The 12066-nt window shown below is 34.8% G+C and overlaps 1 long non-coding RNA gene and 1 pseudogene across 1 annotated transcript; one reads left to right on the plus strand and one right to left on the minus strand.

Moving 5' to 3' along the window:
* Positions 1-2165: 2165 nt before the first annotated feature.
* LOC120780450 lies at positions 2166-2845 on the minus strand. Its single transcript, XR_005705866.1, has 3 exons — positions 2580-2845; positions 2376-2507; positions 2166-2315 (listed from the first exon to the last, which is right to left on the minus strand). It is a non-coding gene; the product is annotated as an uncharacterized LOC120780450 (long non-coding RNA).
* Positions 2846-11838: 8993 nt separating this feature from the next.
* On the plus strand, positions 11839-12024 carry LOC120780980 (annotated as a pseudogene).
* Positions 12025-12066: the final 42 nt, after the last annotated feature.

A 12066-nucleotide genomic window follows, 5' to 3' on the forward strand; every position in this document is an offset into this window, starting at 1 on the left:
AAAATTTGTTACGATGCCACGATGAGGTCGCGTTCGTTTTGGCATCAACATAAGTATGTATATTGACAGCCCATGGCACATGACCGATTATTCCCAGGATGCGATGACATACGAATGAAATTATGGATCGCGGGCAATCAGCAAGCGATCGTCACGATGTCAGAGGACAACTTTTCAAACAACAGTTGCGATGTTTTGTAAAATTTATCTTAAAGCATCGTATATGTGGTGCTGTTAGATGCTGGATGTACTTTGTTGAGTGGCAAAAGAGAGGTTTGCCGCACGCACATATTCTTCTTTGGATGGTGGATGGTGGTTACACCAAATCAAATTGATGAAATCATTTCTCCGGAAAATTCCTGATCCAGAGATAGAAGCAGAATTATACGAAACCAATATGGTTCATGTACCTTACGGACATCACAATACCACTTCGGTTTGTATGTCTGACAATAAATGTACGAAACACTATCCAGGTGCTTTTATTTCGGAAACACAAACTAGAAATGATGGATATCCAATGTATCAGCGTCGCTCACCAGACAATGGCAGAACATTTAGCATTTAATTTAGAGGCGTGAATATCGAAGTTAACAACACATCGAGGTCGACAACATAGGGATCGTACCATATTCGCCACCGTTGTCTAATTCACATTCAAAAGTCATGTCAATGTTGCGTATTGCAGTTTGGTAATTGTAATCGATAAAATACGTGTGTAAAAACGTCACCAAAGGAAGTAACATGGCGGTTACTGATCTTGAACGATACGGTCGATACGTGAACAGCAATAAAGCGCTTTGTATAATATTTACTTTTGCGATTCATGAACGTTTTCCGACTGTTGTGCGTCTCGCAGTTAATTTGGAGAATGACCAAATAGTCTATTTCAACACAGAGAATACAGTACAGACAAAGATAACACCCCCAGCAACAAAATTAACATTTACGAGTTTTTTCTCAACTTTCGTCAGTGAACCGTTTGCGAGAACTTGCTCTATTCGGAAATATCTTCATATTATACATACAATTAGAATTACAATTGCTGGAACATGATAATCACTGGAATGAAGTTCGCACACTTTTCGCGATGATCAGCCATCAAATTAGCGTCAATAGCGGCCTTTACACGGTCACACATGCTCGCGAACATGGCATGATGCAAAAGTTTGACGTTTTCGCTTACACGGTCATGCATGTGCGTGAACTTCATTTTTGTTCAGCTTTCAACGAGTAAACGTGGCACGCGCATTAGTGGCAGCTCTTCTGATTGAAGAAATTTTAGAAATGGAGGAAGAGGAAGAAAATGCAAAAAGTGGCAAGAAAAACGAATTTGGGTGCAAGATTGGCGTAAGAAAAGATCAACACGCTCGCATACAAATTTGTTAAAAGAACTAGAAATATCTTGCCCAAAGCATTACAAAAACTTTCTTTGCATTCTTTTTCTTTCCAAAATTGCACATGCTGTCACGCATATGTGACCGTGTAAAGGCCGCTAATTATGGAATACGAACAAAAATGACATTGCCGAAGACATTTTACATCGTATTCGCTAAGAATTGGAAATGGGTAAATTCCGGTTGATACTTCCGGTGGTTTGATATCAATTCCATCTTCCCTTTACCAATTCACCAAAGATGAACTCATCGCGAATATTCGGACATTAGACAAATTATCGTAACTACAATTCCTTAAGTGCACGCGCAATGTTAGCTGCCAAAAAATGCCGATGTTGTTGACTTAAACTGGAAGATTCAAAGTCAAATTCCGGGAGACTTGCGCTCATACAAATTGATCGATCGTGGAATTTCTAAATTCATTTGCGTCTCAAAGTTGGATCTGTCGTTATTATGTTCCACAATCTTCAGGTGCCGAAACTGTGTAATGGAACCTGACTGATTGTGACGCAGCCATCGAATACAAAGGGGCTGAATGCTTGATTCTACGAATTCCTCTGAGTTCTAACGATTTGTCATTTCAGTTCAAACGTATTCAGTTTCCAGTGAAAATTGCATTTGAGACACAAGGATAGTCGCATAGTGTATGGTATACATTTGGAAATGATATATTTTTCCCTCGGCCAGATATACTTGTCCTGCTCACGAGTTGGAAAACCATTTTTTCTATAGTACACTGGAACAGAAACCAAAAAAGGTTGTTTATCAAGCGTCAAAACATTGAAAAAAAGTGAAATGATAAATTCAACTTTTTCATTTCTAAACACATAATTTCACGCAGGACAATGACTGCGGGGTCGGATAGTATTATATAAAATCTACTCCTCGTCTTCCATTATGGATACTAAAAATGACCACCTGTAAAATAAATAATAATATTTAATCATGATATTTTTAAATAAGTTTAAATATACTTACATAATGGGAAACTTACCAATTGCTCTTGCTCAAATACATATCTTTTCTGGTTGATTAACGCTTTGCTTTTTTGTATACCAATTACTCGTGCTTAAATTTCTATTCTGTTAGATTAGTTTTTCACTTGACCACCTGTAAAATAAATAATAATAATTAATCATGACATTTTTAAATAAATTTAAATATACATAATGGGAAACTTACCAATTGCTCTTGCTCAAATATCTCCTCTACCGTGGTTTGATTACTTTACACTCTTCTTCTACTTTTTAACATTCACGGTGCGATATGAAATGTCAAATTTCTTGCTAACTACTATCTCACACAAAAGAAATAATACCAATAATTTCTTGAGCATTTACTTGAGAGCTGGAACCTAACCTTTAGAAGCAAAAAATGGCCAACAAATGGAATAATATATCGAGGTAACAGATATGCTGTTTACTGCTAACAAATGGGTATCAAACACGTTAATGTGTTATATGTTAAAGGAAACAAACTGCTAACGAAAAAAATAACATTTACAGAAAATTGAGTAACAAAAGCTTTTGTTATGCATAAGATGTGTGTAACTTGTTCGTTAACAAATGTATACTTTAAGGACAACACATTCACCAATAAAAGTATTTGTTACCCTTAACAAACAGTAAAGAGAATTGTTAACAACCTTACAAGACGGTGCTAATCAAAAAACAAATACATTTGTGAAGTTTTACCTCTTTTAGTAATTCATAAACATGTGTAACTTTTTCTTTTGAAATGGTTGTTGGTTGGAAGTTCAACGCGAAAATAATTTGATACACTCTGGTGTTTGTCCGATCAGGGTTATTTTTTTTTTTTGAAGCGCAGCCGAAAGCCGCCCACGCAAAAAGGAGTTCAACGCGAAAAAAATCTGATACACTCCGGTGTTTAACCGACCAGGGTTATTTTTTTTGAAGCGCGGCCAAAGGCCGCCCACGCAAAAATGAGTCCAACGCGAAAAAAATTTGATACACCCCGGTGTTGGACCGATCAGGGTTCTTTTTTTATAGGTTGTTGATTCTGGTATTTGGGGTATAATCTGTTTACTTTATTTCTTTCAGTTATTTTACAAATGGTGTCGATAAGGTAACACTGATTATTTGACAGTTTGTAGCTCTTTCGTTATTTTTAAGTAAATAAATTTGCACAATAAGTAAAAAATTGAATTAAAACTGTTTTTCTAATATATAATTTAAAATAAACGTTTACAAACGAATTAGTGAAGTGCAAGTGGATATAAAAGTGAAAAATATAAGTGCAAAATTAATTTTATATATAGAAAATATGTAATTAAAATATTGCAAATTTTCAACTTTAACCGCGAATATCTCGAAAACTATAAGCTTCCTGCGGCTATATCCTTGATCAGGATAGTCTCCTCTATCCAACCATATCCTTTTTATCCCCGAAATCCTGGGACGGTATACTAAATTCTTCTCAAAAGGTCGCGCAGAGTTTAGGCAAACCTGCTACACAGGTATGCAGAGCTGCTTAATGCCTAAAATAACTACATATTTATTTATTTACTTAGTGTCTTTTATGTGAGTTTAGAAGACACTCAACCCTTTCCAAGTTGCTGGTGCGACGTCAAATAACGTAACATTGAACTGTTCATAATTGCAGATAGAAATTCTGATGTGTGCAGTTGTATAAAATGTGCGTCGCTGGCCAATTACGCTGCATTGGTAGTGTCCCCTGCAAGACGGAGATAACAGATTGCACAAACACATTGAAACATTTTCAGCTGTTCACTAACACTGTTACATTTTCTGGAATTTTCAATTCATTAGGAGAATATGTAAGTAATAGCATTGACAGACGGCAGCGTTACACCAGATTAATTGCATTTTTCGGGATTAATTCAGGAGTTACCACAGCTAACTCCGTTACTGAATCCAAAAATAACTCTCAAAATTTTAGGGAGTTTGTGAGATTTTCGTTGGCAACATTGTTAAAAATGGCCAATTTTCATCTATTGTGAATGAAATACAAGCAACCCTGACAGCTGTTTATCAAATTCTCAGTATAATATCAATAAAACTTCTATGTTATGATGCAGTTTTAAAAATAATGTGTTGATATGTTTTTGTAATAAAAAATGGTTTGGTAAAAATTGGTCGGCTAACAACTGTAATGTTTATCTTCTATCAATTTTCATTGAAAATATTATAAAAAGGACAATGAGCTGTTTATGAGAGTTTCAAACTCGCATAGCTGCCGTCTGTCACCCACAAAATTGGATCTGATTAAGTGCGCAGTTAATCCGGATTAACGCTGCCGTCTGTCAAGGCTATAAAATAGAGAAAAGCTATCGACATTCCAAACACTTGCTAGAATAGGAAAGACGAATACCCAATTTTTCAAGAAGAAGAAAACGAAAAGCGCAGTTTATTGTGGATTTTAAAGAGGTAAGTTCGTTACATGATAATTTGATATTTTATAATTAATTTCTACTATATATATATATTAATAATTTCTTTTATATAGAGCCTGTCGTCTGGCGGCCAAGCAGGTATAATGTATTAATATATAAATATATTAGTATTTGCTTTTTAAAAATACATATACATATGTTTTTCAGATACAATGCAGAAGCTGGATGCAATTGAGACCCGTCTGACTGCCATTGAAAAGTCCCTAACAGACAAACTAAGTAGCCCAGTATTACTTACTAAATTAAAACAGAAGCTAATTTATATATTTTAATTTTCTAGGTACATATGTTTTCTGACGATGTAATGTACCACTACAATTTAGGGGCGCAAGGAGAAGGAATCCCTACTAAAGCTTAGTACGCAGCTCGCAAGAAACGTAAAAACTTCATATAAAAAAACGCTTAAAAAACGGTCAAGATACTTTCCTGCGACAAACTTACTTGTGCTAGTACGCAGCTCTCAAGAAATCTAGTACCAATTTTTGATACTTTTTTTCAGTAAAATGTGAATATGGCAAACCTTGTTTTGCGAAGAAACATCAAATCAACAATTGTTTCTTGAAGGAAATTCGAAGTAATCGTCAAATTCATCCTAAATTAGTTGAAATCATTATTATGAAGTATATTCCATTTTGAAATGTTGTATAAAACCAACCAATCATCAACAACATTTCTTAAATCTCAATAAAAATATTTATGTTACCATATACATACACACATACATATTACGCACAAAGTTTGTTTTCTTTGTTTATTCTCTCTTGCTCTTCTAATGTAGATCATTCACAATGCGTAACCAGCTGCCAAAATTACTTGAGATATAATGTATTTTTTTTCTTGAGCAATTACTTGAGAGCTGCGTACCAAGCTTAAAGCTAAAGTGCGTAGGGTTAGTTTTTGGTAGGTTTTTTACTGGTATATATTTGAATGCCTTAACTTATTACGTTTCATTTCAGATATATTTCCTGACAGGGATAAAAACACTATATGTGGGGAGCTCCGGAGATTTATGGCCTTAAGCCACAATCTTTTTAAACAGAAAAAACATCAACTAAAGGCTAAATTAATATAAGTTTTCTTATTGTTACTTATATATATTAGTTTTACGTTGTAAATATTAGATTTAAGTTGCACATATTAGTTTTAAGTTGTATATATTAGTTCTAAGTTGAAGTTTCTAATTTTACTTTTATGAATATGAATTTTTAGAATTATAATTTTTATACTGAAATAACTTGTATTATTTTGCTGCCGAATGCAATAATAATAGGCTTTTTGTTAATTTAAGTAAATATCTGATTTCGATTTTATTATTAAATAAAGCGAAATAATAAAAAAAATTAATTTTATTTAAAATAATTGAATTTGCTAGAAGTAACCAATGGGTAACAGATATGCTTGTTACAGCTTGTTCCTGCTAACATGTTAATATGTTAAAGGTAACATACTGATAACCAAAATAATAACACTAACAAATATTCGGGTAACAAATACTTTTTGTTTTAAATTTATTGTAAATAAAACATTTTGTACTAATTTCAGCAAAAATTGCTGAAAATATGTCCATATTACGACCAGCTGAAGGAAATATTTGGAAAGGGGTTGCCGGCCATGCAACCGTTACTGGTAGAAAGTAACATTCCTTCGCCACAGTTTTGTCCAGTTAGTCCTGCACCAGAATTCGAAGTAGAATTTATGGAAGAAGAATGTACACCTGCTGCGAAATCAAATGCCGCACCTTCGATCGCACCAATCTCCACACCAGTATCAACATACCAACGGTCAGTTCGGCCTTCGAAATCATCGTTGGACAATTGGCGGCTATCCAAGCAGAAAAAAATTGCTATGGAAGCGAAGAAACTGGAATTTGATATATATAAATTCGAGGAGGAAAAACAAAATTCAGGAAAGAAAGTTAGAAATTGAGTCAAAAAAATTAGACTTAAAATTGAAAAAAATTGAAACTGATGAAAAATGCAAGATGTTAGAATTAGAAATGAAAGAAAGAGTGGCTATGTGCGAAATTGAAAAAAAAAATGAAAATAAAAACAACTAAATATACTAAATTACATTTGTATTTATTTATTATTATTTATGGCAGTTAGATTATTTCTTTAGATTTCGTAAGTATGAACTTATATAAATAGTTATATCAACAAGTAAGGAAGGGCTAAGTTCGGGTGTCACCGAACATTTTATACTCTCGCATGATAAAGTGATAATCGAGATTTCATTATACGTCATTTACATATTTTTCAAATACCGTATTTTTGTAAAGTTTTATTCCGCTATCATCATTGGTTCCTAATGTATGTACTCGTATTATACAGAAAAGGCATCGAGATGGAATTCAAAATATTGTTATATTGGAAGAAGGCGTGGTTGTGAACCGATTTCACCTATATTTTGTACATGTCATCAGGGTGTTAAGAAAATATTATATACCGAATTTCATTGAAATCGGTCTAGTAGTTCCTGAGATATGTTTTTTGGTCCATAAGTGGGCGAGGCCACGCCCATTTTCAATTTTTAAAAGAAGTCTGGGTGCAGCTTCCTTCTGCAATTTCTTCCGTAAAATTTTGTGTTTCTGACGTTTTTTGTTAGTCCGTTAACGCACTTTTAGTGATTTTCAACATAACCTTTGTATGGGAGGTGGGCGTGGTTATTATCCGATTTCTTCCATTTTTGAACTGTATGTGGAAATGCCTGAAAGAAACGACTCTATAGAGTTTGGTTGACATAGCTACAGTAGTTTCCAAGATATGTACAAAAAACTTAGTAGGGGGCGGGGCCACGCCCACTTTTCCAAAGATATTACGTCCGCATATGCCCCTTTCTAATGCAATCCTTTGTGCCAAATTTCACTTTAACATCTTTATTTATGGCTTAGTTACGACACTTTATAGGTTTTTGGATTTCGCCCTTTTGTGGACGTGGCAGTGGGCCGATTTTGCCCATCTTCGAACTTAACCTTCTTATGGAGCCAGGAAATACGTGTACCAAGTTTCATCAAGATATCTCTATTTTTTCTCAAGTTACAGCTTGCACGGACGGACGAACAGACAGACATCCGGATTTCAACTCTACTCGTCACCCTGATCACTTTGGTATATATAACCCTATATCTGACTCTTTTAGTTTTAGGACTTACAAACAACCGTTATGTGAACAAAACTATAATACTCTCCTTAGCAACTTTGTTGCGAGAGTATAAAAATAGAGTTGGTATACCTAATACCACTATGTATAACATACATATATATTATTACTAATTAACGTTTTATTGATCACCAAACATTATTGTGTACAAAGATTTGCGCTTGGCTTCTGCCTCAGTTATTCGCCGGCCATTTTCATGTGAAGGAAGTTCATCTGATTTTTCGTCGTTGTCGACAACTATATTGTCTACGTATTCAATATCGTTAGAAGTAGCTCGGAAGATGTTATGCAATATACAGCAAACAATAAACCAGTTGGAACATAGAGTATGACTTTGTTCGTCCTGAATACGTATTCTTAATTCTTTAAGACTGCCAAAGCGTTCTTTTAGAATCCCAAAGCAATATTCAATCCTCACGCGATATTTGCTATGACGCAAGTTGAAAGCTTTACGCTTTGAATAGTCCATTTGTTGTGAATTTGTTCAAAATGGCGTGATAAGAGTGGTCAGCAATGGATGAGCAGAATCTCCTGCTAGCCATTGAGAAGAAGAAACAAGAAAAAACGTTAACTTCGGTTGCACCGAAGCTAAATACCCTTCACAGGTGCGTTTCTGTTAGTAACTATGTGTTCAGTTTGTATTAGAGATGTAGAGATTACATTGTTGCCTTAAAAAATAATCTATACCAAATTTCGTGAATATATCTTGTCAAATGTGAAAGTTGTCCATACAAGAACTTGATTCCGATCGTTCAGTTTGTATGACAGCTATATGCTATAGTCAACCGATCTGAACATTTTCTTCGGAGATTACAGCGTTGCTTTAGAAAATAATATATACCAGATTTCGTGAATATATCTTGTCAAATGTGAAAGTTGTCCATACAAGAACTTGATTCCGATCGTTCAGTTTGCATGGCAGCTATATGCTACAGTTAACCGAACTAAACAATTTCTCCGGAGATTACATTGTCGCTTTAGAAAATAATATGTACAAAATTTCGTGAATATATCTTGTCAAATGTGAAAGTTTTCCATACAAGCATTTGATTCCGATCGTTCAGTTTGTATGGCAGCTATATGTTATAGTGGTCCGATATCGGCCGTTCCGACAAATGAGCAGCTTCTTGAAGAGAAAATGACGTTTGCAAAATTTCAAAACGATATCTTAAAAACTGAGGGACTAGTTCGTATGTATACAGACAGACAGACGGACGGACAGACAGACGGGCATGGCTAAATCAACTCAGCTCGACATACTGATCATTTATATATATACTCTATAGGGTATTCGACGATTCCTTCTGGGTGTTACAAACTTCGTGACAAACTTAATATACCCTGTTCAGGGTATAAAAAGACTTCCTGAGTGGAGAGAGCACTAGTACGAAACATGTGAGCATCGTGTACACTACCAAAGTGTCCCGCTACTACATGCCGAGTCCTTAACTGTTAATCGCATACAACTTGTGCCTTTATGGAATAGATTCGGCTTTTTGAAAAATAAAACGAATGGTTAACAACTGGTGCTTCTGCAAGTTTCAATTCAGTACCATCAATATACCCTATGCAATGTGGCAGCTCATTGTATGTTGTTTTAACGATATCTTGTCTTTCTTTAGTATCAGGTTAAGTGATATATCCAGATTTTAACTCCAAAATTGACGAAAATACTCTCTTTGTAATCTTGTAAAGCGAGTCACCATCTCCTACACCAAACAGTGTAGCTACTTTCCGAATCGCCGCACTTTCACCCGATGAACCTAAACGATATAAGGATATAGCTAACTGTAGTTCTACTGAAAATTGCCTAATGGATTGAGCGTTGTCATATTGTGCACTGTCTTTGATCAAGGACAATAGCAACGTAAATTGATCTCTTGAGACTCGGAGCATTTGTTGGTAACGTCCTTCGTCTAAATAGTCAAGATCATTAGTCATCCATTCCAAACACTTAGGCACATTTTGATAATTTCCGCAATGGTTCGATAAGATAATTGTAAGGTTTTCATCCATAGTTTTCCAATAGCTATCGTCGTCTAAAAAGTTCAAATTTTTGATTTTCTAAAGTTTAAAAACGTGAAATAAACAATTACCATCCAGATGTAGTAATATATTAGAAGCAGCTTCTTCAATAATAAAATTAAAAAGTTTTTGTTTCTCAGAAATTTGTGGCATTTTTTAAAAATAGATTCGTTAACCTTTCGCAATTTGTTTTGTTTTGTTTGTCACAATATTCGAAACAGCCATTCATATATCACTAGATTCTGTAATGGGTACTCTCGTGCCCTTGTATATTTCGGTATAGTCTTTTTGCAATCTGCAATCTTGCAAGAACAAGCGAATACCCCTATTGTGGCTTAAATTTCATGTCACCGAACTTAAATTTATGAATACTAGTACATGAAACGTTACTACTTTTACTTTAATAGGCAAAAGTCAAAGTAATATCCAATTACGTAGGAATATTTGTACGTACACTTAAAAAAGGACGTGGACATACGTCAATGCACTGAATTATTTGTACGTCCACTTAAAAAAAGTACTTAAAAGCGCCCATACACGAGCACACAAGTGCGTTCGATCTGTATGTGTGCGCTTGCGGTTTATCGTGTATGGGCTTGTTCGCGTACCGATCCATGTTCGCGAAAATGTTTGATTTTTTACGATCGGTACGCGAACATGTTTATCGTGTATGGCGTTGTCGGCGCACAAAATCTCATTTCTCTCGTGTCGCCGAACAGTGAAGATCGCGGACAATGGCAAGTGTTAAGGGCTTCAAAAAATCGATTTTTTTGAGGATTTTTTTGGGAGGGAAAGAAATAATTGATTCAAGCGAAATTTCTAGGCTTTATAGTTATATATTTGAACATCTTTCACAAATTTTTGGGATACGAAATCTTTGATATTCTGCCTTTGGGAAGCAATTACCCGATGCATCTCGCATGTACATTTTTCGGACGGCGGCCAGGATGCAGGTCGCAATTTCTATCGGAAACAAAAAATTTGAAGAGATTCATATTTTTTATTAATTTATCTTCTAGTTAAACTAAGAAAATTCCAAAAAAGTGTAAAATTTAAAATTTTATTAAAAATTGAATAAATAGTGGCTTTTGGCCACAAAAATTTTACTTTATGCTGTTTAAAAATATGTTAAAACTTGACTTTTCTTAATATTTTTTTTAGTTTAAATATAAGATAATTTTATGTCAATGATAATAAACTTTGCCCTAATTCCATACGACGTTTAGTTTTTTTCTATCCTGCCCGCCAATTAAGAATAATCGTAAAAATGAAAAACCGAGAAATCACGCTTCAAAGTTTTCGCTTTTTGCCTAAGCGCTCATACATATATGTACATACATAGTGTAAGAAAAATAACAGTTGGAATAACTTATTAACGAAATACAAAGAAATAGATAAAAGAGCTACATTAGAAATAAATTCCAAGAAATGTTCCGCTTGTCTGTCGCACATGTTAACTCTGTGAAGAACGAACGCAAAATGGATTTGTGTGTCGTGTATGGGCAAACGAATTCATACCGATCGAACGCACTTGTGTGTAGTATTTCGAAAGTTCTTTTAATGCCGGTTTTGTTTCGAACGAAGCGAATACCGAGTAGCAGGCGATTGAAGCAGTGAATATAGGCGGCAGTCGCAAACGTAGCAAATGTGCCGTTGATAACAGGTAGCTGACAAATCGTCGGCTATGTTTAAAAATAACCACAGACGGCATTTGCTTTGTAATATTTCATTCGTGTTGAATTTGGTGTTTGATATTCGTTTTCAATTCTCACTCTGTTTATTTATACTGGAGCTGAAATACTTTGTAATATGTTGTGAAAAGTTATCGCTTCTCGGCCTTATGGCTAAGATCAAAGTGTAGTATCTGTTCTTATCAACAACATCTGATGAATCCTCCATCGGGGACAGCAAATCATTAAGCGATTTTTGGAGGTGTTTTAGGAGCTTGCTCCACCTCCATCACAGGTTGGCTCGGTATTGCAGTACCACCGGGAATTCAGCCCAATTTATTTAATACACAACAAAATATTTAGTTTCTAAAGTGTATTCAAC

This window comes from Bactrocera tryoni, unplaced genomic scaffold, assembly GCF_016617805.1.
Source record: "Bactrocera tryoni isolate S06 unplaced genomic scaffold, CSIRO_BtryS06_freeze2 scaffold_25, whole genome shotgun sequence".
Classification (NCBI taxonomy): Eukaryota; Metazoa; Arthropoda; class Insecta; order Diptera; family Tephritidae; genus Bactrocera; species Bactrocera tryoni.